Source organism: Mus musculus, chromosome 11, assembly GCF_000001635.26.
Source record: "Mus musculus strain C57BL/6J chromosome 11, GRCm38.p6 C57BL/6J".
Lineage (NCBI taxonomy): Eukaryota > Metazoa > Chordata > Mammalia > Rodentia > Muridae > Mus > Mus musculus.
Window position 1 is genome coordinate 36,451,968 of NC_000077.6, and position 23,443 is coordinate 36,475,410.

At 42.7% G+C, this 23,443-nt stretch overlaps 1 protein-coding gene across 18 annotated transcripts in view; it reads right to left on the reverse strand.

Moving 5' to 3' along the window:
* The window catches only part of Tenm2 (teneurin transmembrane protein 2), a 1,230,398-nt gene that overhangs the window by 445,312 nt on the left and 761,643 nt on the right, over positions 1–23,443 (reverse strand). Inside the window, exon 1 of one of the 18 annotated variants that reach the window (XM_030245996.1) lies at positions 26–23,297. The exons of the other annotated variants lie outside the window; for them this stretch is intronic. The gene's annotated coding sequence lies outside the window, so the exon portion shown is untranslated. Of the gene's footprint in view, positions 1–25; positions 23,298–23,443 lie in introns of those variants that run through there. 18 annotated transcript variants of the gene reach the window in all.

Here is a 23,443-nt window from a genome sequence, read left to right on the forward strand (position 1 = left end):
CCCAAGGAGGACTTTTCATACTTACCCTGCTTGGAGGAGGCAGTTATGCGTGTCCCAGAATGTGGATCACAAGTCCTGCATGGATGCTTGGAGGGCAGGTGAAAAGGGCCAAGAGTGGGGATGCCGGAAGGGACTGGTCTATGTAGTCCCCTTGCATTCAATGGTTCTGTCTCAGGCCACCTGGGCACTGGCTACTCCTAACATAGCCCAAACTTCCTTATTAGGTGTTCATGGATGGCTTGCAAAGCCAATTGGGAAGGAGAGCAAAACGTTCTTTTATTCCAGGTTTGAAGCTCATCAAGAGTAGGGTTCAGAATACTAAGTCCTTTTCTGACTGTAAAGATAAAAAGATAAAATCGCTCCCTCAACCACAGTGGAGTTTACTGTGTCTTTGACAAGCAGCATAATTAAGATCTAGCATAAACACAGAGCCTCGGAGGACAGTAAAAGCTGACTAAATGGGAATTTGTTCTCTTTGGCTTTTCTTTTTCCTTTATTTAGTTTCTCGGTGGAAGTTTCGCTTTGAAGCAAGGCCGGCCCTAGGCAAAAATGCAGAGTCTGCGAAGTGCTGGCACATCTTCTGCCTGCTGCTGTCCTGTGACTACTTCCAGCCCTAGTCAATCAGCGCCACCCACAGAAAAGTGTCCCTCTCATCTCTCATCCCTGCTTGGCCTACACGGACCGTCTAGTCTCATTTCCTGATAGGAAGTACATAGTACGGTGTAGGCTTTCCCTACCAATCAGAGTGAAGCCCAACACCACGTGATGGGTGGGTACTGAGTGTGGTGTAGGTGACTGACTCTGGGTTTCTTTGTTTCAGAAGGGTTCTTTCACAGGCATGACCCATTTAGAGTCTTTAGACTCTAGACAGCTGATTAGGATTACACTTGAGAGCAGAATGCCTTGGCTTCAAGTGCTGATGTTGAACGTGACATCTATGTGGCTGGGATGTCACGACTCTGGCTAGGACTCTGGAGTCAGCTGGCCTAAGTCCCAACTCTTCCATTCCGTAGCTGAATAAATTTGAATAACTTTGCGCATCAATTTGTTGTTGTTGTTGTTGTTAGTTTTATGAGACAGGGTTTCTCTGTGTAGCCTTAGCTGTCCTGGAACTCTCTCTGTAGACCAGGGTATCTTTGAACTCAGAGTTCCTCTGTCTCCTGAGTGCTGGGATTAAAGGCCAGTGCTACCCACATCTTTCTTCAGCAAAATGGACTATTGAGAAGAGTTAAGGAAGGCATTTTGCATAGTCTCTGAAATTTAATTACTATTCACTAAAATGCATTGTCTAAATGAAAGAACTCCTGTCTGAAATGATTGGTATCAGAAATGTTTTACATTTTTACCCCTTCCACATGCTCCCCCCACAAATACACATTTTGGAATATTTTCAAAGATATAATGTCATAACTTAGAGGTAGAACCCAAGTCTAGACACCAAATACATTTCTCTCATATATACCTACTGCAATACTCCCAGAATAATTTTATATAGCTCGATTACTTTGTGTACAGAACACAAAATTGCCAGCTTTCTCTCATTTGTACAATTACACTGACACTTCAATATTTTTAGTTTTTGAGATTTTTCTGACGGCATTTGGACTGGTGATCTTCAACCTGTATTCACATAGCTGTGTTCAGTCATTCTGGACAGAGCCACCAATTGGTCATAATTCTCCAATTCAACTATATGCAGGCTGTTTTGTGGAGTCTGTGTGTCCTCTGTAAACTAATTCTGAGAGAATTTCCCCCTTCCTCCTGAAGCTGCCATTCAGCAATAAATTTCTTTTCCTTCCCTTTTCTGACATAGGATTCATTTTTGACATATAATGTCACTCTTTATTTCCTAGTTGGTGTCCAAAAGGCAATACACGAATTAATTATGACACACAGAGTCTACTCAACCTTCAGATCCAAAATGACAGGTAAATAGCAGCACTTGAAAGGAACATATTCCTCGTCCTCTGAAATGCTCGCATGTCAAAGGGTTTCTGTTTACCCAGCATGCATGAACACGGCGATGGAAAAGGGCGGCTTACAGCCACGCTGTTGCTAGCCCCTTTCCCACAAATGCTTGCAGGTGCTATTGCGGGGAAAAATGAGCATCTATCTTCCAGTTTCAAATTAGTCCATAATGGGTAATTTCATGCAGACATTATTTCTAAACAAGAAATTCCCTAAATGCTAATTGCTTCTAAGAGCTGTTCAGTTAAAGGGGATAAATATTTCCGCTCATTAAAGGGGATGCCATTTTCCTAGTTAATGCAAGGAAGCAGCAAACGGGATAAGAAAAAGGAGGTCAGGACTCTGGAGATCAAGTGGCACCTCCCACACTGAAGTGTCAGACCGGAGAACTTGGCATGGATTTGGCTTCGAATGAGTAGATGTGATAACCCTGAGAGCGTCCTTCTGCACCCGACAATCACTAAATCCTCACCCCAGCAAAAATGGTTAGACAACTGTCAATGTGAGGCCACAATTAATAAGAAGCAGAGATCCTGCTTCCTTAGTGACACTAACAACTTCTTGGCACTGTATTCAATAGGGAATGGTGACAAACGGAGAGCAGTTCCTATATAGCTCCAATATGTAAGAGGCAGCTCTCGACTTGTATTGACAAATGCCCTGTTAATGGTATGGATGAAGACAGGATTACTCCCGCTGCTTCAAAACCATGAAAGACAGCTGGAGAGGCCAATCCCAGAGATGCTATTGGAATCCTTGTACGTGGCCAGCCCATCTTAATAAGTTCTAATAAACGTGTGATTTGCATATTCTAGTTGCTGTTTCCAGGCTGATACAAAGGAGATACAGAAGAGGCAAGGCACCCTTAGAGTCTCAAGGAAGTCTCAACTGTTAAGGTGAAACACACCCATCAAATAGCTTCACACATGCCCCACTCCTGCCTGCACATGCTCTCTCTCTCTCTCTCTCTCTCTCTCTCTCTCTCTCTCTCTCTCTCTCTCTCTCTCATATACACACAGACCAAATGAACTATAACAAACACTTCACAAAAAGGCACATACATAGATATGACAACGGTTACATAGACAGGGAAATTGTGGATTCCTCATCTAGAATAGATAACTGAGCCAAGAACAGTAGGATGGGATGGGAGGACAGAAGGAGGAAAAGGAAAAGCAGGTGGTGTGCTCAAAGACTGAAAGGTGGGAGACACTGGAACGATGGGAAGAAGCAGCAGATGAGCCAATGTGCTTGGGAGCAGCAGACACAGAGGAGAGGTGCTCTGAGTTAGACTGCGGGTGGGGAAGAGCTTATGGCATGTAGACTCTTTTTGTTTGTTTGTTTTTCGAGACAGGGTCTCTCTGTGTAGCCCTGGCTGTCCTGGAATTCACTCTGTAGACCAGACTAGGTTCGAACTCAGAAATCCACCTGCCTCTGCCTCCCTAGTGCTGGGATTAAAGGTATGTGCCACCACTGCCCAGCTCACGTAGACTCTTGTAGGAATTTGATCTTCGTCCAAAGAACAATGGCTCACAGAGGTCTTTCAGGGGGAGAGGTGCACAAAGAACATAGGCCAAGAGAGGAAGAGGGCTTATTAGATAGGTGTCGGCCCTGGCTGAGATGAGACGATGATATCAGTTGAGACAAAAACAGCCTCTTTACAGGTACCCTTATTTCTGTTTCTGTTTTCTAGAGAACAATGCTTCCTTCCCATTAACTCCACTGGCACCCATAGTATCTCTCTTAGCGCTGTTCTCTGCTTTGTTGGTAAAGTCACAGGTGGTTGTGAGCTACCCCATGTGGCTTCTGGGAACCAAACTCAGGTCTTCTGTAAGAACAAGCAGCTGCTCCTAACCACGGAGCCATCTCTCCAGCAATGCCCCTCCCAAGTACGTTCTTATTCATATACACATGTCTGCAGTACTGGCCATCCTAATTCTAAAAAAAAAAAAAAATTCTCTTCATTTTATTGCTATCATTGAATGGAATCTGGTATAACTGAGGTTTTCCTGGAAATCCTGATCCTCTGCCTCTGCCTCCCAAGTGCCGAGATTATAGGCTTGCACCACTATGACCTGCCCTAGCTAAAGAAGGAATATCCTGTGCATTGAGCCTCTTTTTTCCTCTCTTCTCAACCGTCTGGAAATGTGGCTTTTATCTCTATCACTTCAGTGACACCGTTCTCTTGATGGCCATTAGTCATCCCAGTTACATATGTAGGACTCCTGCTAATGGGAGCTGCATTTAAAAGCACGGCTCATTTTCATCTCCCTGAGTTCTCCCCTCCCTTTAACTTTGGGGCTTTTTATTCCCTTGGCTCCTCCATCTCATCATTCACAGTTGCCTTCAAGGCTTTCCCCATCCCTTGGAACTTCCAATTCTGGATTTCTAACAGTGGGAGCTGTGTCTGGGTCACTTGCCAGCAGAATCTGACACGACCCATTGGGGGATGTCTTCCTTAAATTCTCCTAAACTTTACTCATGAGCCCCCCATCACCAGATGATGATGTTATTTAAAAGACTTACCACTGGGAAGAACAAGTCTAAAATACTATCTTTCCCCCAAATGATTGACTGAAAAGGGGCTTTCTAGTTGCCTGCTTGCTCAGATCTCTCCTGAAAACTGCTCTTTCCGTGGACTTACACATTAGTCTTTCAGAATCTGAACTAAGATGTTACCACTTTGTCTCCATCAGAATGAGGATGTGTTGTCCTCCACCAATGTCCATCTTTGCCTTGCCTGTACCTCTCCCTTCCCCCTCTTACCGCTTCTTCCCATGCTAGCTGTATTTTTCATTCACTCCCCATCCTCAGACCTCAAGTCAGAATGACAATAAGCTTTACTCAGGATTCTGGATCCTTGACTTGATTCTGTACAATAAATCTTTAGTTGAGAATAGCTTTAGAAATTTAGCAAAGATAACTAGGTGAGTTCATCTACCACACTCTCTCAATCTAAACCTCTTCACTCCATAACTACGACCCCCTGTAAATAGCACGGCATTAAGAGTCAGCTATAACTGGAGAGGCAGTGCATAGCTCTAGGGACTGACCTCTGGATTTCATCAGTTTGTATGGTGCCCACACACAGGCAGGATGCACGCATGGGCAGGATGCTGGGCTGAATCTAGTTTCTCTGCCTTTGGAGTTCCAGTCCTTGTGGCTGTATCTCAATGTGCCTTCCCGTCTTTGACTTCCTAAGAACAGTGCAGCTTTTTCTCCATGGCAATTATCTGCTTTTGCAATAGGTCTAACTTCTATGATATTTCCTTCTCCTCCTTGTCTTCCTCCTCCTCTTCCTCCTCTCCGTTCTCCCTTTCTTCTTCCCCCTCCTCCTCTTCCTCCTCCCAGTCCTTTTCCCTTAAGGAACCCTTCACCCAGGACACCTACCTGATCATTTTCTTTCGGGGTTCCTACTGTATCACTCTAATTCAACCCTCTTAGAGATCCCCACATTGTCCCCTTAACCAGAACCCAGAAGCAAAGCTACAACATTCCCCAACAAGGGAATCATTCATTTTAAGCATATCATTCCCCCAACATTTGCTTCTAAAGGAATTACTGATGGCCTGGCTTTTCTACCAGCTGACCATCTATTCAAATTAAGCCACCAAAGCCAGTGCAACTTATATCCCTTCAAAGTTCACCACTAAAAGAAACCCCTTTGAAATATGTGTGTAATTTGCCAAGTCCAAAGGAAATGTTTGTGTCTCCCAGACAAGTTTTCTTTGGCAGATGCACACCACTTGTAGTCCTGGCATTAACCGTACCCGGTCTGTCACAGCTTTCGATTTCATCTGGGTTCAGAGTGGTCTGGTGGGTAACATATCCTCCTGTAATATATTCTTCAATTAAATAGGTAGATAGAAATAGAATTTAAATATTCAGGAATAATAATTGTTGGGGAGAGGAGCCCTAAGCGATATTCCTCACTGTCTATCATTTTTCTATTCTTACTTCTCAAATTTAGGGCTTATTAACATTTTTCTAATATTTCTCTCCAAGCAAGCAGAAAGGTGCATGCGGAAGTGAAACGGAAGAGTTACAAAGTTACGGTGGGCTGCCCTACCCTTGTTTGTATGTAGTTCCCTGTATTCTGTTTGCTTCTGGCTATTTCTTAGGGACAATCTACAGTCTGAGAGATGTGATATTAAACAAATGGGGTTGGCTCCAAAGGAAGAGAAAATAACTGGGAAGAGGTAAAAATTGGAAAAGAATAATAAACACTTATTAAGCACTTATCAAAACCTATTAAATATGGTTATGCAATGACTACAGTTTTATACTTTAATCTATTAAAAATGTCCTCCATCAATTTTCCAAAGAGGCTACTACTATCACCCTCACTTCCCAGACAGAAAAGTAAGAAACAGAGATGCCATTTATTTTGAGTAAGTAGGAAGTAGTAGGGCCTAGATGTGAACCTGGTTTCCCTCTGTTTTCAAGGCTCAGTTTGTACCTGAAAAAGAAGGGAAGGGGAGGATGGGAGGAAGAAAGGAAAGGTGAGGAGAAGGAAGAATATTGATATTTCATCTCCTAATTTAATTCTGCCCATGAAGGGCAGACATCTCTGCAGGGCTTTAAGTACGGGGAGAGGTTCTTTCAGCCCACCCTGCCTACGTTTAAAAGCCCGAAAGAACATGTTTTTCCTAATGTTCTTGGAGAATCCAGGGAGTGTGGGTGTACAGAAAAGAATGGCTTTCTTGCCCTGTATGCTTTCCCTGCAGCAGAGTGGGCAGAAGGAAAGAGACAAAATGGAGAGCCCAATTAGGACTGGAAACCTCAGAAGAGAAAGCTGCTACAGAAGCCGTGAAAACGGTGCTTGGTGTACAACAACTCTTTCCATAACACTGAACATGTCGACATGGATATTATCATGCAAATGCCTGTTAACAGACTCTTACCTCCTGGGGTAAAAATGAGTCACCTTAAAAAAAGGAAAAAAGAAAAGAAAAAAAAAAGAAAGAAAAGAAAAGGCAGTAAAGCCCTCCATGCAGATTTATATGACCTCTGGTAACCACTCCCGGGGAGCCGTTATATTCTATTGTGTGAAGCCAGCTTCAGAGAAAGTCTCCAAACTTAAGGATGGATGCAACTGCTCTTTGTGGCTCCCGAGGAGCTATTAGAGTCAGTGAGGTGGACAGAGCATGTCGTCTTCTCTTCTCAAGGAACCCTCTAGAGCCACATGGAGCTGTCTTATCTCCTGATACCTCTGATTGGGATGGGTTTTTTTCCCCCCTAAGTTAGCTTTCTAGCCAGAGGTGATGGCTGGCCCTGTGTAGGCTATGAGACATCATCCTAGCCATTACCTTATTTTCCCCTAAAAGGAAAACTGAGCTGAAAAGAAGCTTCCAGAAGGCTTGGGATGCCTGGACTTGGAGTTGCTAAAGTTAAGGTCTGCGGATTCTCAGTGCTGGAAGATACCCCCCAGAGTTGTATACGGCAGGCTACGAGACTTGTAGCCATCTCTACTGACTTTTCACTCATCTTTATCTGGTAGATTCATGTCCTCACTGTGAGTAACACAATATTTAGAGCTTGCTATTCAGCAGCAAGTGGCATTCATCTTTCCCCTTTGGGGGCGACAATGTGAGATGCTGGAAAACCTGGTTCTGTGGTTGCACTTGCCTTAAATCCCAGCACTCGGGAGTGGATTTCTGAGTTCAAGGCCAGCCTGGTCTTCATAGTGAGGTCCAGGACAGCCAGGGCTACACAGAGAAACCCTGTCTTGAAAAACCGAAGGAAAAGCTGGGTTCCCAGAAACATTATACAATGCTCAGTCTGGCAGTCACTTGTCTTTGCAGTCCACCTGCTTGTGAGACACAGATCACCTGTCAGGCTGGGTTAAGGACACTGGAAATCCAGATATCCTGGGGTCAAGAATATTTTTAAATATGGCCAACTCTAGTCATCCTTTTTAAACCAGTGTAGAAGTTATACCAAATAGGTTTGCTCCCTTAAACAGTGAGAGGAAGCCAAAATCAAGACTAAAACTCCCTTCTCAGTTTCTAACTATAGAATTTGAGATTCGCTGTTGATACCTTGAGTTCCACTTCTTTTTGGTTTATGCTCTGTGCAATAGCCCAGTCATTCACTCATTCACTCAATATATGTCTACTAAGACCTTACTACATGTCATTCCAGCACTTGCTATGTACTGTATAGAATACTCATACATCTCCAAAAGTAATATATGTGTCTGTTATGTTATACATAAAATACACAGGTATGTAAAGGTATATATATTTAGAATACCTAATACAGTCCTGGTGTTTAAGAGTTTACAGTGTACTAAAGGGAATTAAAAAGCACACAAAAACCCTGAAGCACTCTAGCTAAAACATCACTAGAGACCGTTTTTATTAAAGATGCAGTGCTTCACCAGATAAATTCTAAGGACTTTACAGAGACTCTCTCCTTAGACACTTGGGGTTTACAATCCAAGCCCAATGCCCCCTCAGGGGGCAGTTATTGATATGTTGTAGACTCAGATAAATAGAAACCTTTGGCAGTGATGTGAATGGCCATGAGATTTTGAGTCCTGTTCTAAGGTTTGGGGTGAGAAATGAAAGACAAAGGCATATTTTTCACTGGATTACACATAAAGGAAAATCCATGAGGTCGTTGAATGTCTGCCCTGCCAGAGATAGAGAAGCATTCTGTGTTCAATACTGAAAGCATTTGATGGAGAGACTGTATTGTCAGACAATGCTGCCTGGTAGCCCACTCGGGGCTTAGGGTGTGTGCTCTTTGTGGGGATGAGGTAGAGAGGCGGTTACAAAAAAGAGGTGTGCTGGCAAGTGACTTAGAAGCCATACCTCTTCTCTTCACATCTGTTATCTCTTCACCTGTTGTCCCTGGCTACTAGGGATGGAGCAAGATGGCAGAGGCGGTGCTGGGGTCCACGGGTTAGAGACACAGCCCCCTGTCTTTTCTTCTCTGAAAGGTACGAGCACTTCAGCATGTATGTGGCTCGGTTTGCTTTGGGGCACATACCATCTGAAGGCCCATTATTCCTCTCTCTCTATTTTGGTGCCTCTGTGTTAAAATCTGATGCTTTGGCAGAGGGAGAAGGCAAGCGTGTGCGTTTTCTAAGTCGGAATCATGCAGAGCTGAACATCGTTTCACCCAAATAAAACTTCTGCTTTCAGAATTTCAGTGGGCATGTTCCTTTTTATAGCTTAAAAAGTTTCTGGTCTGTATTAACAGTTTCTTTCACCAGCTTAGCCTCTTCCATTTTTTTGCCAGCTGTGGACTCGGCCAGTGTGACTTCTTTTGTGCCTGGCTTTAAACAGTCTAAGAAACAGACCGCATTCTGCCATCCATCCATGCAGAGAAATCACACTGACAGAATGGAAGCCCTGCGCAGGCATCAAAGCCAGGGCATGGCTTCATCATATATTTTTTAAGCCTGCTTTTTATTTTGTCTGCTAATAACAAAAAATACACTCAAAGAACTGAACTAGAAGTTAAATCAAGAAACCAACCAATGGGTAACTCAGACTTCTTGATGCCATTTCTTTATCTGTGGGCTACAATGGTATAGAATACCCATTTAAACATTTAAAGTAGGAATACATAGGCAATTGCAATAAAGATACTGCTGGCTAACCTTTATCAAGTAGGCATTATGTCTCAGGCTTTGTGCTAAGTATGATTTTTTTTTTCTTTCAAAAACCGTCTGGAAATGAAACAACTTCAAAAGTCCCATATTGCCCTGCTGGTATCTGAACAAGGGCTGGAGGATGGGCACTCTGACTGCACAATGCATGTGCTCAAGTACTTGTACACATTTTCCTTAGGGATGGGGGACCAAAGAACATTGCTGGGTTTGAAAATATACAAATGAGACCACACAGTAAGTTGGCTTATCAAAAATTCAAAGGGAACAGGGGCAACTCAAGCTATAATAGTCATCAAAGTTGCTATAATAGTCATCAAAAAACAAACAAACAAAAAACAGGACATTGACAGTGGCCAACCTAGCCAGGCAATGGTGGCACATGCCTTTAATCCCAGCACTTAGAAGATAGGGGCAGGCAGATCTCTGTGAGACAGCCTGATATAGAGAGTGGGCTTCAGGACAGACAAAGCTACACAGGGAAACTGTCTCAGAAAGAGAGAGAGAGAGAGAGAGAGAGAGAGAGAGAGAGAGAGAGAGAGAGAGAGAGAGAGAGAGAGAGAGAGAGAGAGAGAGAGAGGAGAGAGAGAGAAGAGAGAAGAGAGAGAAAGGGGAGAAGGAGGGAGGGAGGGAAGAAGGGAGGAAGAGAGGGAGAAGGGAAAGGGAGAGGGAGGGAGGAGGGAGGGAGGGGGGAAGGATGGAGGGAAAGAGAGACTACCCACCCTGGAGGAGGACTATTCCATGGATCAGGAAAAAGCAAGATTGCCTGGGATGTCCAGAGGAGAAAAGTTGGGGTCCACTCTTGAACCTGTTAGGAACTAGTGTCAGTTTTCCTGCTACAAGCCAAGGAAGACATGGATTGGCTTGGTAGACACACAGGAAGTTGGTATAAGCAAAGTAGACACTGACTTTTTCTGTACTCAGAGTCTGTTTTGAGTACTCATTCAGACAGAGCTGTGATGACCCCATTTTGATGTTGGCCACTGAGACCTTGGGCAGGGGTTAGGAAAAGAAGCGTAAGGGGTCAAATATTTGCAGTTTTTACTGTTGCCATCCTTTCTGAGATCTATTCAGCTTCTTTGCTTCATTAATATCATCATTCAACTATGACACCTTTATTAAATTGACCATACTCGCCATAGGATGCAGTGTTTGTGAGACATAGACTTCTTCCTCAAAATCCTAGGTCTCAGCGTTAGTTGTAAAAAGCACAGCAGTAGAGTTGAGGCCCATGTGGCCAACACGAACCATACAGACTGCAATTCTGACTTTCCAGGAGGAACAGAATTTGCTAGAACTCAAACTGCTTCACAAGCATCTAGGTAGGGCAACAGGATTACTTATGAAAGGGGAATGATGTCTGTCATTTCCAGGCTCCAAAGTTAGGAAGCACTGTTCTTCTGCCACAGTTGAATGGTCTAAGAGAAACAGTGCCTCTTAAAGATCATCAGGAGGACAGCACCCAGAACTGGGCCAATGTAGAAGCAGTCTCTGGTGGTGTAGGTTTTCGGTTACCAAAAGTAACATTGCCTTAAATAATAAATAACCTATAAAAAGGTTTGTAGAAGACTCATCCTATGATGAGACCTGCCACTGGTACAGTCCAAGGACCTAGATATCTCTCTTATTTTCAAGGTCTTGCTAAGTGCCTTGCTGTGGCTTGAGGAGACCATCAATAAATACCACCACCAACTGTACCACAGCAACGAACTGTAAACAAGATATTTTCCTTTATAAAGTAGACTTCCTAAGAAGAAATTCCTTATCATAAATCAGTTTATGATTTATGCATTCAAGGAATTTCATCGTCTAAAAGATCTTTGAAGGAAAACCACTCACATCACAGGTTGGTGATACTTCTCACGTACCCTGGTACCATGCTAAGACCTTGAACCTATCACGTGACTTTAAGTAATACTCCCAAAAATCACTGTAGAGGGGAAGCTAAAGTAAAGCATCCTAAGACCAACAACGATCCGTAATTGCGGATGGATCGGAATCTATTATCCAACATTAAAACTAAGACTATAACCAAGCACATGGTTTCCTCAGTAAGTCAAAATTGTTAAAATAGGAAACGCATGGACTACCCTCTACCATTAATTATCATGGCCATATAGAATAATTCAAAACAGATTTAACATTAATGATATCATTTTTGGTAAGTATACCAAGGACAAAAGGCACAAGGTCCTCTGTGTGACTCTGGGTCAACTGTCACAGATATAGTGACCACATGCGTTCTCATGCAATGCTCAGTACTATGAACTAATAATTCCTGGCTTTTTATTAGGAGCTGTGTCCATGGGAATAACTCGAGTCATGTGTACTTTTCAGAACTAGTCTCCATGACCAGAGGAAAGACTACTTGTACTTGCAACCATGCAGTTCTTAAGGGTTATTTCCATTCCTAGGTAGTTAGATCATACCTGTATGTTCTACTGTCAAAGAAAGTATTATTGACATGTTCCTATGTAAAGAAGTCAGGGAGATGTGTGATGGGCAGAACTGAGTAAACAGAGCTGAGAATACAGGCTGACACGTGCTTGTTGGGACTACTAGACAGAGAAGTATTGTCTTCTCAGAGACTTCCAGTAGACCATGTGACTGGAACTTCCTGATGGGAGAGTCAGGCTCCACATATTTGAGAAAGGGAAACATGGAAGATGTCCAACTTGCTTGTATACGGAGTCAAAGGAGAGACACAGCTGAGCAGATGGACGATGAAAATAAGAGTTCTTAGATTCAGCTAGCTATGAACTTCTCTATCGTCTTGGTCTAGTCAGATCCTTTCAGAAAAACAACACCAGTCAAGTTCCAGTTGCACCAGTTCGGGTACAAGTGGGAACATCTCTTAATGACTTGAGAAGAGATTTCTCAATGAAACCAGAAAAGTTAAGCACCAATGTCTTCTCAAGAGTTACTTTGCAAAAACTCGAACCAGACAACGTTCTCTGTGGGAGACTTGGTTCAGCTGGATGACTTCCCCTCTATCTTCCCAGCCCTGCCTCTTGCACACAGGATCACAGGGCCTTGGAACGATCATCTCTGCTTTGCAAGATTGTTGTATGAGCAAACCTAGCTTTATGCTTTCTTGTTGAGTGAGGAGTACTTGGTAGTTACTCAAATGTTTAATCCCTAGCAAAGAGCCTGGGACTTCAAGAAGAAGGATAAAACAGAAAGCTGTGATTTTGGAATTTGAAACTTAAGAAATTATACTGTATACTGATTTGTATTTTCCTTCTGATAGATTTAGAGGGTTCTAAAACAAGGTCTTAGGACTTTAACCATCTACATCCCATATGTAGGTCCCAGTAGGAAAAGAGGCTCTGAACAGAGTATGAAAGATAACCTTTTTTTCTCTCTGTGGCTATTGTCTGTTTAGTCCCAATCCCATTTGTGGATTGTGTCTCAATTTTGTTGTTGTTTGTTTTATTTTTTTCAAGAGAGAGTTTCTCTGAATAATGGCCCTGGATTTGTGGAACTTATGTTGTAGACCAGGTTGGCCTAGAACTCACAGAGATCTGCCTGCCTCTGCCTCCCAAGTGCTGGGATTAAAAACATGTGCCATCATGCCTGGATCTCAAGTTTTTATCCTATTCTACATCAGGGCCTTCAATGGGTAGACTATCTCCTGGCTGATCAGTAGATTCCTTGCTCCAGGATATAGCAACTGATTGAGAAAAAGACTCCTGACTAACTCCAATTAAACTCAATCAGAGAAGCATGCAGTTTGTATTTGGAAAGAAAAAGACGCTGCCCTATGACCAGGCTGAATCATTAAGAAAGGTAGCCATGGAAGCCTGGACCTACTGGACTGTATCTTGTGTTGAAGTCAACAGAGAACTTAGAACCAAGAAGCCAAACACCCAGATCCAGGCACTACTTTAGCTGGAGTTCTTCCTTCTTCTTATCGATGGGAGCAATGGGTTTCCCTTGGTTTTTTGATAGAGCAGTTGGAGTCCAGCAACGGTTATTTGAAAGAGATAGAAAGTCCTGTCTAATATGATAAGCAGAATCATTCCACATAGGCTCACCACAACACGAGGCGCTGCATTAAAGGATTGCAGCATTAGGAGAGTTGAGAACCACTGTCCTAAACTCCAGAGCTTGGAGTCTCTGAACCAGTAATCTCATGCCAAGCTTCTGGGCCACCATTCAGTAAGTCTGTCTCTGACTTAACCCCAATGTCTGAATTTATAAATATGGCAGTTTCTTCTTCTTTTATTTATAAATATTACATTAATTCTTCTAGACTAGCACAATGTATTTTGATCATAATCAACCCCATCTCCTTCCCCAAACTCCTCCAGCATCCACCCCCTACCTCCCTATCTGAAAGATGGCAGTTTTTAAATGGCCAGGCAGATCTGAAGAGGGCTAAACCATGGTTAGCACACCTGCCTATTTAAACTGCTGTGTAGACTCTATAAAGTTACTATCCTGGGGATTTTTCTATTGATGAGGGGACTGTGCATACATTCAAGACATGGATGCTATCGGAGCATCCCACAGGGCCTGTATCTCAGCAATCAATCCATCTGACTTCTCCACTGCTTCCCCTTTTTCCTGCAGGGCTGGAAATCAATTGTGTGTTAGCTGCTTTCTAGGTCTGAATTCAGAGATCCTTGGAATTGAAATGCATATCGTTTCATTAGCTACATCAACAAAGGAGGGGAAAAAAAAGGAGCGAAAGAAACTTCCTTGAGACAATTTCCCCAAATGGAGTATGTACTAATGAGTAGTTCACTTATCTTCACATGGCACACAGAGGGAAAAGAAAGAGGACAAATAAAACCATTCCAATGGTCGTATTAAATCACATCATATGTGTCCAGAAATGAGGGTGGGCTGGAATTTAGGAGAAAAACTTACTATGTACATAAATCCTCTAGCATACATATCTTGGCAGGCAGGCTGTATAGTAAAGAGAGAGAAAAAAAAAACAGGAATTCTATTTTAAGAATTAAATATGTGAAAAATTTTCTTGTTCAGATTGGCTCAAAATACCATACAGGGCTGCATTAATGAAGATTAAGTATATTTAGATAGAATAATTCAAAAGACCTTATCAATTTGGCACCATTTCCTTCCAAATTGAAAAAAAAACTTAATTTAACTGGCTATAGATGAATTCCTAGATTTATTGAAATAGTTTTGAGTTGAATACACTGAGTGGGAGTCACAAATCATTCGTTGCTGGTTTGGATTCTCTAGCTTGAATTGAACCCAAATAATGCAAGCTCTCAATTTAGTGTGATGCTCTGAAGAGATAGTGGTACACATTTTGATATTTCTTGCCAATGGGTGACATCCCTGTTCACCTTCTTTTCACCCCTTTTTTTGGAACAAAAGAATTACAATGACAAATGCAAATGTAAGGTGCCTGGCAGGAAAATATTTTTGGCACCTGAAAGACACATCACTCCCTATCGTGGAGAAGGTTAAAAGCAGGTGAGCTGGGACCACTAGGTCCAAACACCTTCAGACGGCAGGAACCATGTTAGCCTTTGGCTTGGCTGTGCAGTCACATTTAGAATTTACCTTATTTAAATATGCAATTAAGTTTGAAATAGAAAAGTGAACGATTTACATAAAAGTCAATGTTAAACTCATCAAACTACAGGAAAAGAAGGAGGAAGAGGAGTGGGAGAAGCAGCAGCAAGCATTAAACTCTTACTGCATACATTCCAAGCTGTGCTCCCACATCTTATTGCTTTGAATCTCCCTTAACAGTCCTAAGTAGTTCCCCCGATTTAAAGAAAGCGAGGGAGCACCCAAAATACCTTTATGTTATTAATATTTTTCCCATTTCATAGAGGAAATGGAGCCTTTGAAAAATTAAGCAGTTTGTCCAAAGCTAAAACGTTCAAAGTAAGTCCAGAGTTGAGTTCGACGCTGATTCTTTCACCCATTGTATCTCCTGTTGCTGGATCCCTGTCACCGTTTTATTTGGATTAATAATGATCGCCCATAGAAACCTCTTACTGCTATCCACACAAGAGTCAGGAGGCTTTGACTTGTGGCTGCCTCAGTCACTTCCACAGTTTTCCAGCTTTCCTCTCATCGAGTCGCAAGCATTGGCCTATCTCCAGCCCAAGTATTATTTGTATCCTTAAAACTGTATCCTTAAAACTGACTAAGGCCTTGCTGAGTGTGTGTTATTTCTCATCAGGACCAAGTGGTTTGCTGATAAGCAAAAACCCCTTCAGATATTGGTCGACAGTATTTTAACAGAAACAAGCCAACGGTTTGGAATCCAACTTCTCCTAGCTCTCCCAGGGCCAAGAGCAACTTTGTAAGGTCAGCAGGCTGAGCTAATGAATGGAGGAGCCACCTTGGCGTCCACAAGGCTGAGGAGTGGCTGCACTTTCTCCCTGTCTTAAGTGCACACTGCCCTGGCAACTAACTGCGTTAACGAGTTTCCTGGGGATTGGACCTGGAGCTGCAGAGGGCTTGTTAAACCGGGGTTCAGAAACCCTTCTTACTGCAATGTCATCTTCTGCTCCCCAGTGGAGGAATCTGGGGCTGGTGCCATGTGGGTCTGCTCCGCAGCGCCCACTGGTCATCCGTAAACATGGCTCCCTTCTGCCCTGTAGCATCCCCCCAGCCTGGCCCTTACCATCACACGTGACCCTTTCTCCTTGGACTTGCCGAGTGGGTTGAACCTGGCGTGCTACACTGATGAACACAACCATCCTACGGGGATGAAGTGGAAAACAAACAAAAACAAAAGAGAAGGGGGGGGCGGAATCCTGTTTACAGTGGGAATCTGATCGATGCTTCGTCTTTCACAGCGAGAGCAGAAAACAGCGCTTTCACTCAAATCTAAAAGCACCATCCTTTGTGCTTTGAAAAATGAAGTAACTGCTCTCTCGGTTTTGAGGAGCAGAAACATCAAGTGCATCAGATGATCGTAAAAAATGCAAGCCAAGAAGAGGCTTGTTATCTGCTGATTAGCAGTAGGGTGAAGAAGGCCCTAGCTACAGGTTTGCTGACTCCTGTCCAGCATAAGCCAGCAAGCAAGGCGGGCAGTGTCTGTGTTGGCCACAACCTGACAGCTCTTTTACTCCCTTACATTTGCCTGTTAATCCAAAGCAGCCTTTCCATAGCGGACCGTTCTTTTCCGTGAACAGTATTTTAAGCTGAGGTGGGGAAAATTAAAAGCTAGCAATTCCTTGGTGAAAAGATGAAGAAAGTACCCAAAAGGCAGCCAAGGGGACTTTTTGTCTCTTTAATTGCTCTCTTTTTCAGTTTGACTGCTTCCTTGTCCCTTTTCTGTGTTGTTTTTACATCCTTTTCACTTAAGTACTGAAATCTTTCCCTCCCTTGAATTGTCCAATAAAGCCTGGGCTAAAGGAACTAAAGGGCTGTGTACCACAAAGGGCTGGACGCAGAGATGAAACCAGAGCCTTTGAGGTGGGTGAGAGGATATTGCTCCAAACTTTCCCAGGACTATATGTGGGTATCACTGACGAGAGGAGGGGCAGCTAACTGAACTGACAGGCTAAATCCTGTATCTGGGCCAACTAGCCATGGCAGAAGCTTCCTCATTCTAAGAACACTTAGAACCATGTAGAAGATGATTCATCTTCCCCATTCTTTACATAAATTCTGAGAGAGACCTTCAACGCCTTGGATTTAGAATTACCACACACACACACACACACACACACACACACACACACACACACACACACACACACACACAATCTCCTTTGCATATTCTTTCTACTATCAGCAAACAAGTTATTGCAGCCATTAAAATTGCTGTTAGGGCTGGAGAGATGGCTCAGAGGCTAAGAGTGCTTGATGCTCTTAGAGAGACCAGAGTTGGTATCTCAACACCCAGCTGAGCTGCTTACAGCCTTCTGTAACTCCAGCATCGGGGGATCTGATACCCTCCTCTGTCTTCTGTGGGAGGATTCTGTACCCCAGGTACATAATTTAAAAAATGAAACAAATAAAAATAAAATTAATTACTCTTAGCTACAGAGCTAAGGAAGTAGCGAATAAATATGTTCTCCAATCTCTGGCCTCCACACACTGATTGTTTGCTGACCTCCTTCAAATAGAATTTTGACTTTTGTGCTACAGCACCGGCGTTATCATTTACCAAATATTGAATATTCATTTTTTAAAGAGCCACTCAGTCATTGTACTTAAAAGAGTACCTCTGAAGATTTTCCTTCACTACTCCATCACACTGGGGGAACTTAACAATAATAATGCAAATTCATTTTTACTCCCGAACAGGAAGTAAAGCAATAAACAGATAGTATAAAACACAGAAGATGGTGTATCGGGGAGAGACCTTTCGAAAATGCCATTGGCACTCAGAGGTAAAAGTGCAGTAAGCAGCCGAGAGTTTGGCTACGGTCTTCCTCGCTGCCCCGCTGTCTTGGCTCCAGATAGAGCTATCGTTTGTTGCTATAGAGAAAGAACAGGCTCTGCCAACAGCTCCCCTCCTGATGATTTCAATGACCAGGCTTATCCAACACTTTGAAAAGAAACTCTCTGAACCTCCTTTGTCTTGGCTTTGTTCCCGACTCCAATTTGAAGGGGAAAGCCATGGAAATGACAGGTCCTAGATGTCTGTGATCCAAGTGGTTTTACCCTCATTGGTGATAGAGATTGTAAGGCTATAGATGCTAAAGGTGCAAAGGAAGAGTAGGTCCTAATAAATCATGGTACATAGAACGACAGGGAATAAATGCATTCTTATTTATACAAGCCCACAGTGTATGTGGCTAACTAATTTGGAGACTATTTAGAGACCACATTAGTGCTTTCTGGGATCTTACATCACATGGTCCTGGCCATGGAGGACCATCTACTCACTAACCCATCTACCCAACCTCTTGGATCCTACAGAGGTTCTAGGTAGGTAAAGGTGGTGACTACAGTTTTTTTGTTATTTCTGCTGTTGTTTCTTGTTTGCAAGCTGTCATAGACTGCCTACAACAAGAGGCTTTTGCAATGAGCAGGGACCTTTGAAGAAATTGCACAGAAATGGCCCGAGCCGGCATATGGGGCTGCCACCTCCACTATGGGTCTCCTTGGTGTCTAAAACACCGCATGCTGAGTGCCTTTCTCTTTCACTTTATATTGCAGATAGAAACTTCTTTCCTTCCACCTCATTACCATGATGATGTTCTGTATTGCAATAAAGGACTCTTAAGAAAGCCCAGGCTCAGGGTGACAGGCTGATATGCGTTAACACTGCTTACACCATTAGCCAAGGGCTGGGTCGTGAGCAAGTCAGATCAGACGGTGATAACTGGTGAGGTGAGACCTCACTGTTACAGAAGGCATCCGGATGGAGTAAGATAGTTTTCATACAGTAAAGCCTGTCCATGTGCATATGTGCATGCATGTTGGTGTGTGTGTGTGTGTGTGTGTGTGTGTGTGTGTGTGTGTGTGTGTGTGTGTGTCTAAGACATGAAATTGTACATTTCAGCACACATGATAGAGGGTATAACACATCTATTCCAGATTAACTAGCCCATCTTGGAATCACAATTTGAATCCCCCCCCCCCATTTTGTGAAGACTGTAGTTCTGGAAATTCTGAGAATTCTACTGTTGACTATATCCTACTATGATTTTCCAGGAGAGAAATCCAGTTTCTTTCACACCAGTGTAGAAAATTGTTGTTATAAGGATTAAAGGACTATATGAAACTTATTTTCTATCTCCTCTCCCCACCCCACTGCTCTTACTGTGACCCTGTTTATTCACAACCATGTTAATCCAACAGCTACCTGTTAATTTCCCAGTTAGGGGATTATTGTCTACAATGGCTGGCTGTGCATGCCACTTTAGAGCATCAAATGAACCCTTGCTACGTGTATGTTTGCCCTTCCCCTGTTGCTCAACAGACTAGACCTACAATACCTTTGATACCCTTGACAATCAGTTCTTAACTCTGTCTACCGAATCATTTTTGTAGTGTGTGAGTGTGTGTGTATGTATGTATGTATTTATTCCTAGCTCTGGTTGCTTTTAGATAATCCATGCACACATGATGAGGGTTGATTTCTAAGAATCCCCTTCCTAAGCATACTAAATCTTTTTACTTCACCCCACCACAAGGACACTATCTTGATGGATGCCCAACAGCAGAGTTGCTATCCTTTTTCTATGAGGTCTAGGGAGTACTTTACCTTCTGTAGGCCATGTGGTCTCTGCTCTAAGTTCTCTGTCAGCCTGATGATGCAGTGTGTAATAAAAGTCACAGCCACAGCCACGGCCACGGCCACGGCCACGGCCACAGCCACAGTTAATAGATAAGTGAACAGCATGGCCGTGTCTCAAGAAAACTTTCCTTATAAAACAGACATTGGGAGAGAGGCAGCCCATGGGCTATAATCCCCAGCCTCTCTTCTGTAGCATCAAATACATGTGTATGCTGGCACTCCCTCAGTCATTGCTGGCACTGCTCTCTGAATGCCACGTACAATGTACTTTGGCTAACAAGTTAGAAGCTGGACCTTGTGGAGGCTTCAGAAAAATAAGGGTAAAGACCTAGAAACAGAGAAGCACTTAACCCAGCAAGCCCTTTTGGGGATTGATTTTTCTGTATTTTATTTTATTTTCACAAATCTACTAGCTGCTGAACATTGCTCTGACGATCTCTATTTTGCAGTTACACACTAAGGTGCTACTCAGTGTCCCGGAGTGCACTTTCCCAAAGTTACACTTGTAAAAAGAGACCGAGTTCAGATTCAAGGCCAGGAGATCCAGCTGCGAAGAATACCAAGAAAGCCTTGTCTGACTCACATCAAGTTCTAGGCACACAGCAATTTCAATTGTAAATGAGTGATATGTATGTGAGAGTACATTATTTTCCTGCAAAGAGTTTATATGATACGGGAGAACAGACAGAATGCAAACGTGTTCTAATTTCCCCTTCACGGGCACACACTGTTGATGGTGGTATCTGGTTTTCAATCGCCGGCTCCCCTCTTCTAGCTAGTGTTCATACCAGAGGTTCTCCTCATCCATTCTCCTTTGACTGACTTGTTAAATTACTACACACTTGCTGAAAGCATACACACTCGGCCACACCACGCAGCTCTCGGGAAACATAGAAACACATCCATGCCACATGGCCCTCGGCTGTTTCTTAGTAATCCTCCCCCTCCTGCTCCTCGGAATTTTGTTTATTCGAAAACTTATTGATGCCCGTTGTACTTTAATCTATTTTCACAATTCAGTTAAATATAGCACACACCAGTGAGATAGCATAAAAACAAAGCTCTTCCTAAGTTCCACGCCTTGGGAAAAAAATCCAACACATGCGAATTGCTACAAACAATGCTGTCAAATTAGGGGTGGCTACAACTGTAAGAGCTGGTGGGGAACCTGTACACATCTAGAAGGATTCCCAATCAGATATCTTTGCAAGCTTTTTATAGTACTGGAACGGAACCCCCTACATGCTACTTTATGGAAGAACTTTATGACATAAAGATATAATCCCACAGAATAAAAGATGCTGGGCCTGACCCCTTTAGGCCAGTGCAATTTAAAATTAATGATCATAAGAGTAGTTTTATACATGTTTGAGAGAACAAACTATTTTGATACATATGGTTTGATTTTTATGATATCCTGCATACCTACATGCATACGCACATATATATCACACACACATATTTATGTACAAACACACATATATATGCACGCACATATACACACATATATGCACACATATGCACACACATATATGTAAAAACACACATACACACACATATATATGCACACACATATACACACATATATACACACACATATACACACACATATATGTACAAACACACACACACATATATATGCACACACACAAATTCACACACATATATACACATATATGCACACACGCATATATACAGACAGCAGACACACACACACATATTTTGTTTTTCAGTTTCACTCTCGGTCATTTAGTTTGGTCATCAGAGTACCGTACTGGATTATTTATATTTACTTGATTATTTATTTTGAGAGCACACGTGTATGCCACAACATATGTGTGGTGATCAAACTACATTTTGGCGGCAGTTCTCTCCTTCCACTGTGGGTTCTGGGGTTCAGACTCAGGTCATTAGGTTGGGCAGCAAGTACTTTGACCTGTAGAGTCATCTTCCTAGCCCCCTTTTTATATGAATTTTTTCATATAATCAAAATTCATGTTACAAACGTAAGCTGCCTTTACTTAGCAATATGAGTTTGGAAAGCTGTGTCACTGAGAGTAAGCCTTGTAACATTATGTTTTCAAAACGTTTCAAATTGTATGTGTAGCATTTAACTAGTCCTCCTTGTTATACACATAGAGCCCCCAATTCCATGCTTATAAATATTTATATTAATACTTATTTATCCAATAAATAATCATCAAGTACTTATTTAGCTGTCAGCGCCCATGATACAATTAATATCCATTTAAGCATAATTTTATGCACTACTTCCTTGGATAAATTCCTAGAAATAAATCTGTGGGGTGTAAGGTCACAGAATTCTATGGTATACACTGTGGCTTTGGCTTGGACATCCTGAGGCGTGGCTGCTTCTCTTTCAGTTGCTAAGACTACGGACCCTGTCTTGTTTATCTTTTATCCCTGAGCATTGAACATAGGATGTACCCAAAGTAGGTACTCAAAAATGTTTATTGAATCTTGAATAATGAATAGTCCTTGACTGAAGTACTGTTTTACTAGAATTACAGAAGGTTTTTCTTGATGCGTCTAGTAAAGTCAATTAGAAATCATAACTGGCATTTGTAACGGGAGGCAGAATGGGAGAAAATAAGAAAAGCACACATTGCTTTTGGCAGAAAGTACCTGAGGGCCCTAGTTACCCTCAGCCCCACATTATCAGCAGTTTAGAGATTTGCTAATGTGTCCAAAATCTCCAGAGACTTTTTTTTCAAGCAGGAAAATTGTCAGGAGAGGAATTCTGTCTGCCAGTAGACCACACAACCTAATTTCTTCTTGCTTATTTCTCCTTTCAAGGTGCCTTGTGAACACTGGCATCTGAAGAAGCCTCGGCACAGCCCTGCATCACCCGCTTTTCATGCGATGGTTGTTCTTCAACAGATGCACAAGAATCCATCTCAGACAGAGATGTTTTGAAGTTTATGTTTTATACATAATTTCAGAGGCAATCATGGGTCCATAGAGTCACACACAGGCTTCCTGCCTTGCTGTGGGCAACCTTCTGTGGTCCCACTCTATGTAGGAGACACTGGATGGCACATCTGAGAGTGCATCTCCCTTTCGATATGAGGATTTCTTTCGTGTGACCTTTGATTTCTTCCCATTCACTAGGAATCCCTAACTTTCCCCAAATAAATCATATCAGGTAACTGGTATCTATGTGGGGCACCATGTGAATGAATTAAGTGGGCATCTACAAAGTCTAATAAAGTATCATGTCTAGAGCTAATGGCAGAGACTCTAAAGTCATGATTGAGGTGACGATGTTTGAAAAGATAATGAAGGAAATCAAACTAGTTCTTGGTCCATTGTATCCATGCCCAAGGCTCGGGCTGAAGCCAGGTGACCAGAAATCAGGCAAATTTAGGAATGCAAGCAGACTCCATGGTGTACTGCTTCTTGGTACTGTGGGATAACACAGTTTATCCAAAGACTCTGACCTCTGGTGCATCATCTACCTCACTCGCCTTTCATTATTCCCTTCCCTTCCCTTCCCTTCCCTTCCCTTCCCTTCCCTTCCCTTCCCTTCCCTTCCCTTCCCTTCCCTTCCCTTCTCTTCTCTTCTCTTCTCTTCTCTTCTCTTCTCTTCTCTTCTCTTCTCTTCTCTCCTCTCCTCTCCTCTCCTCTCCTCTCCT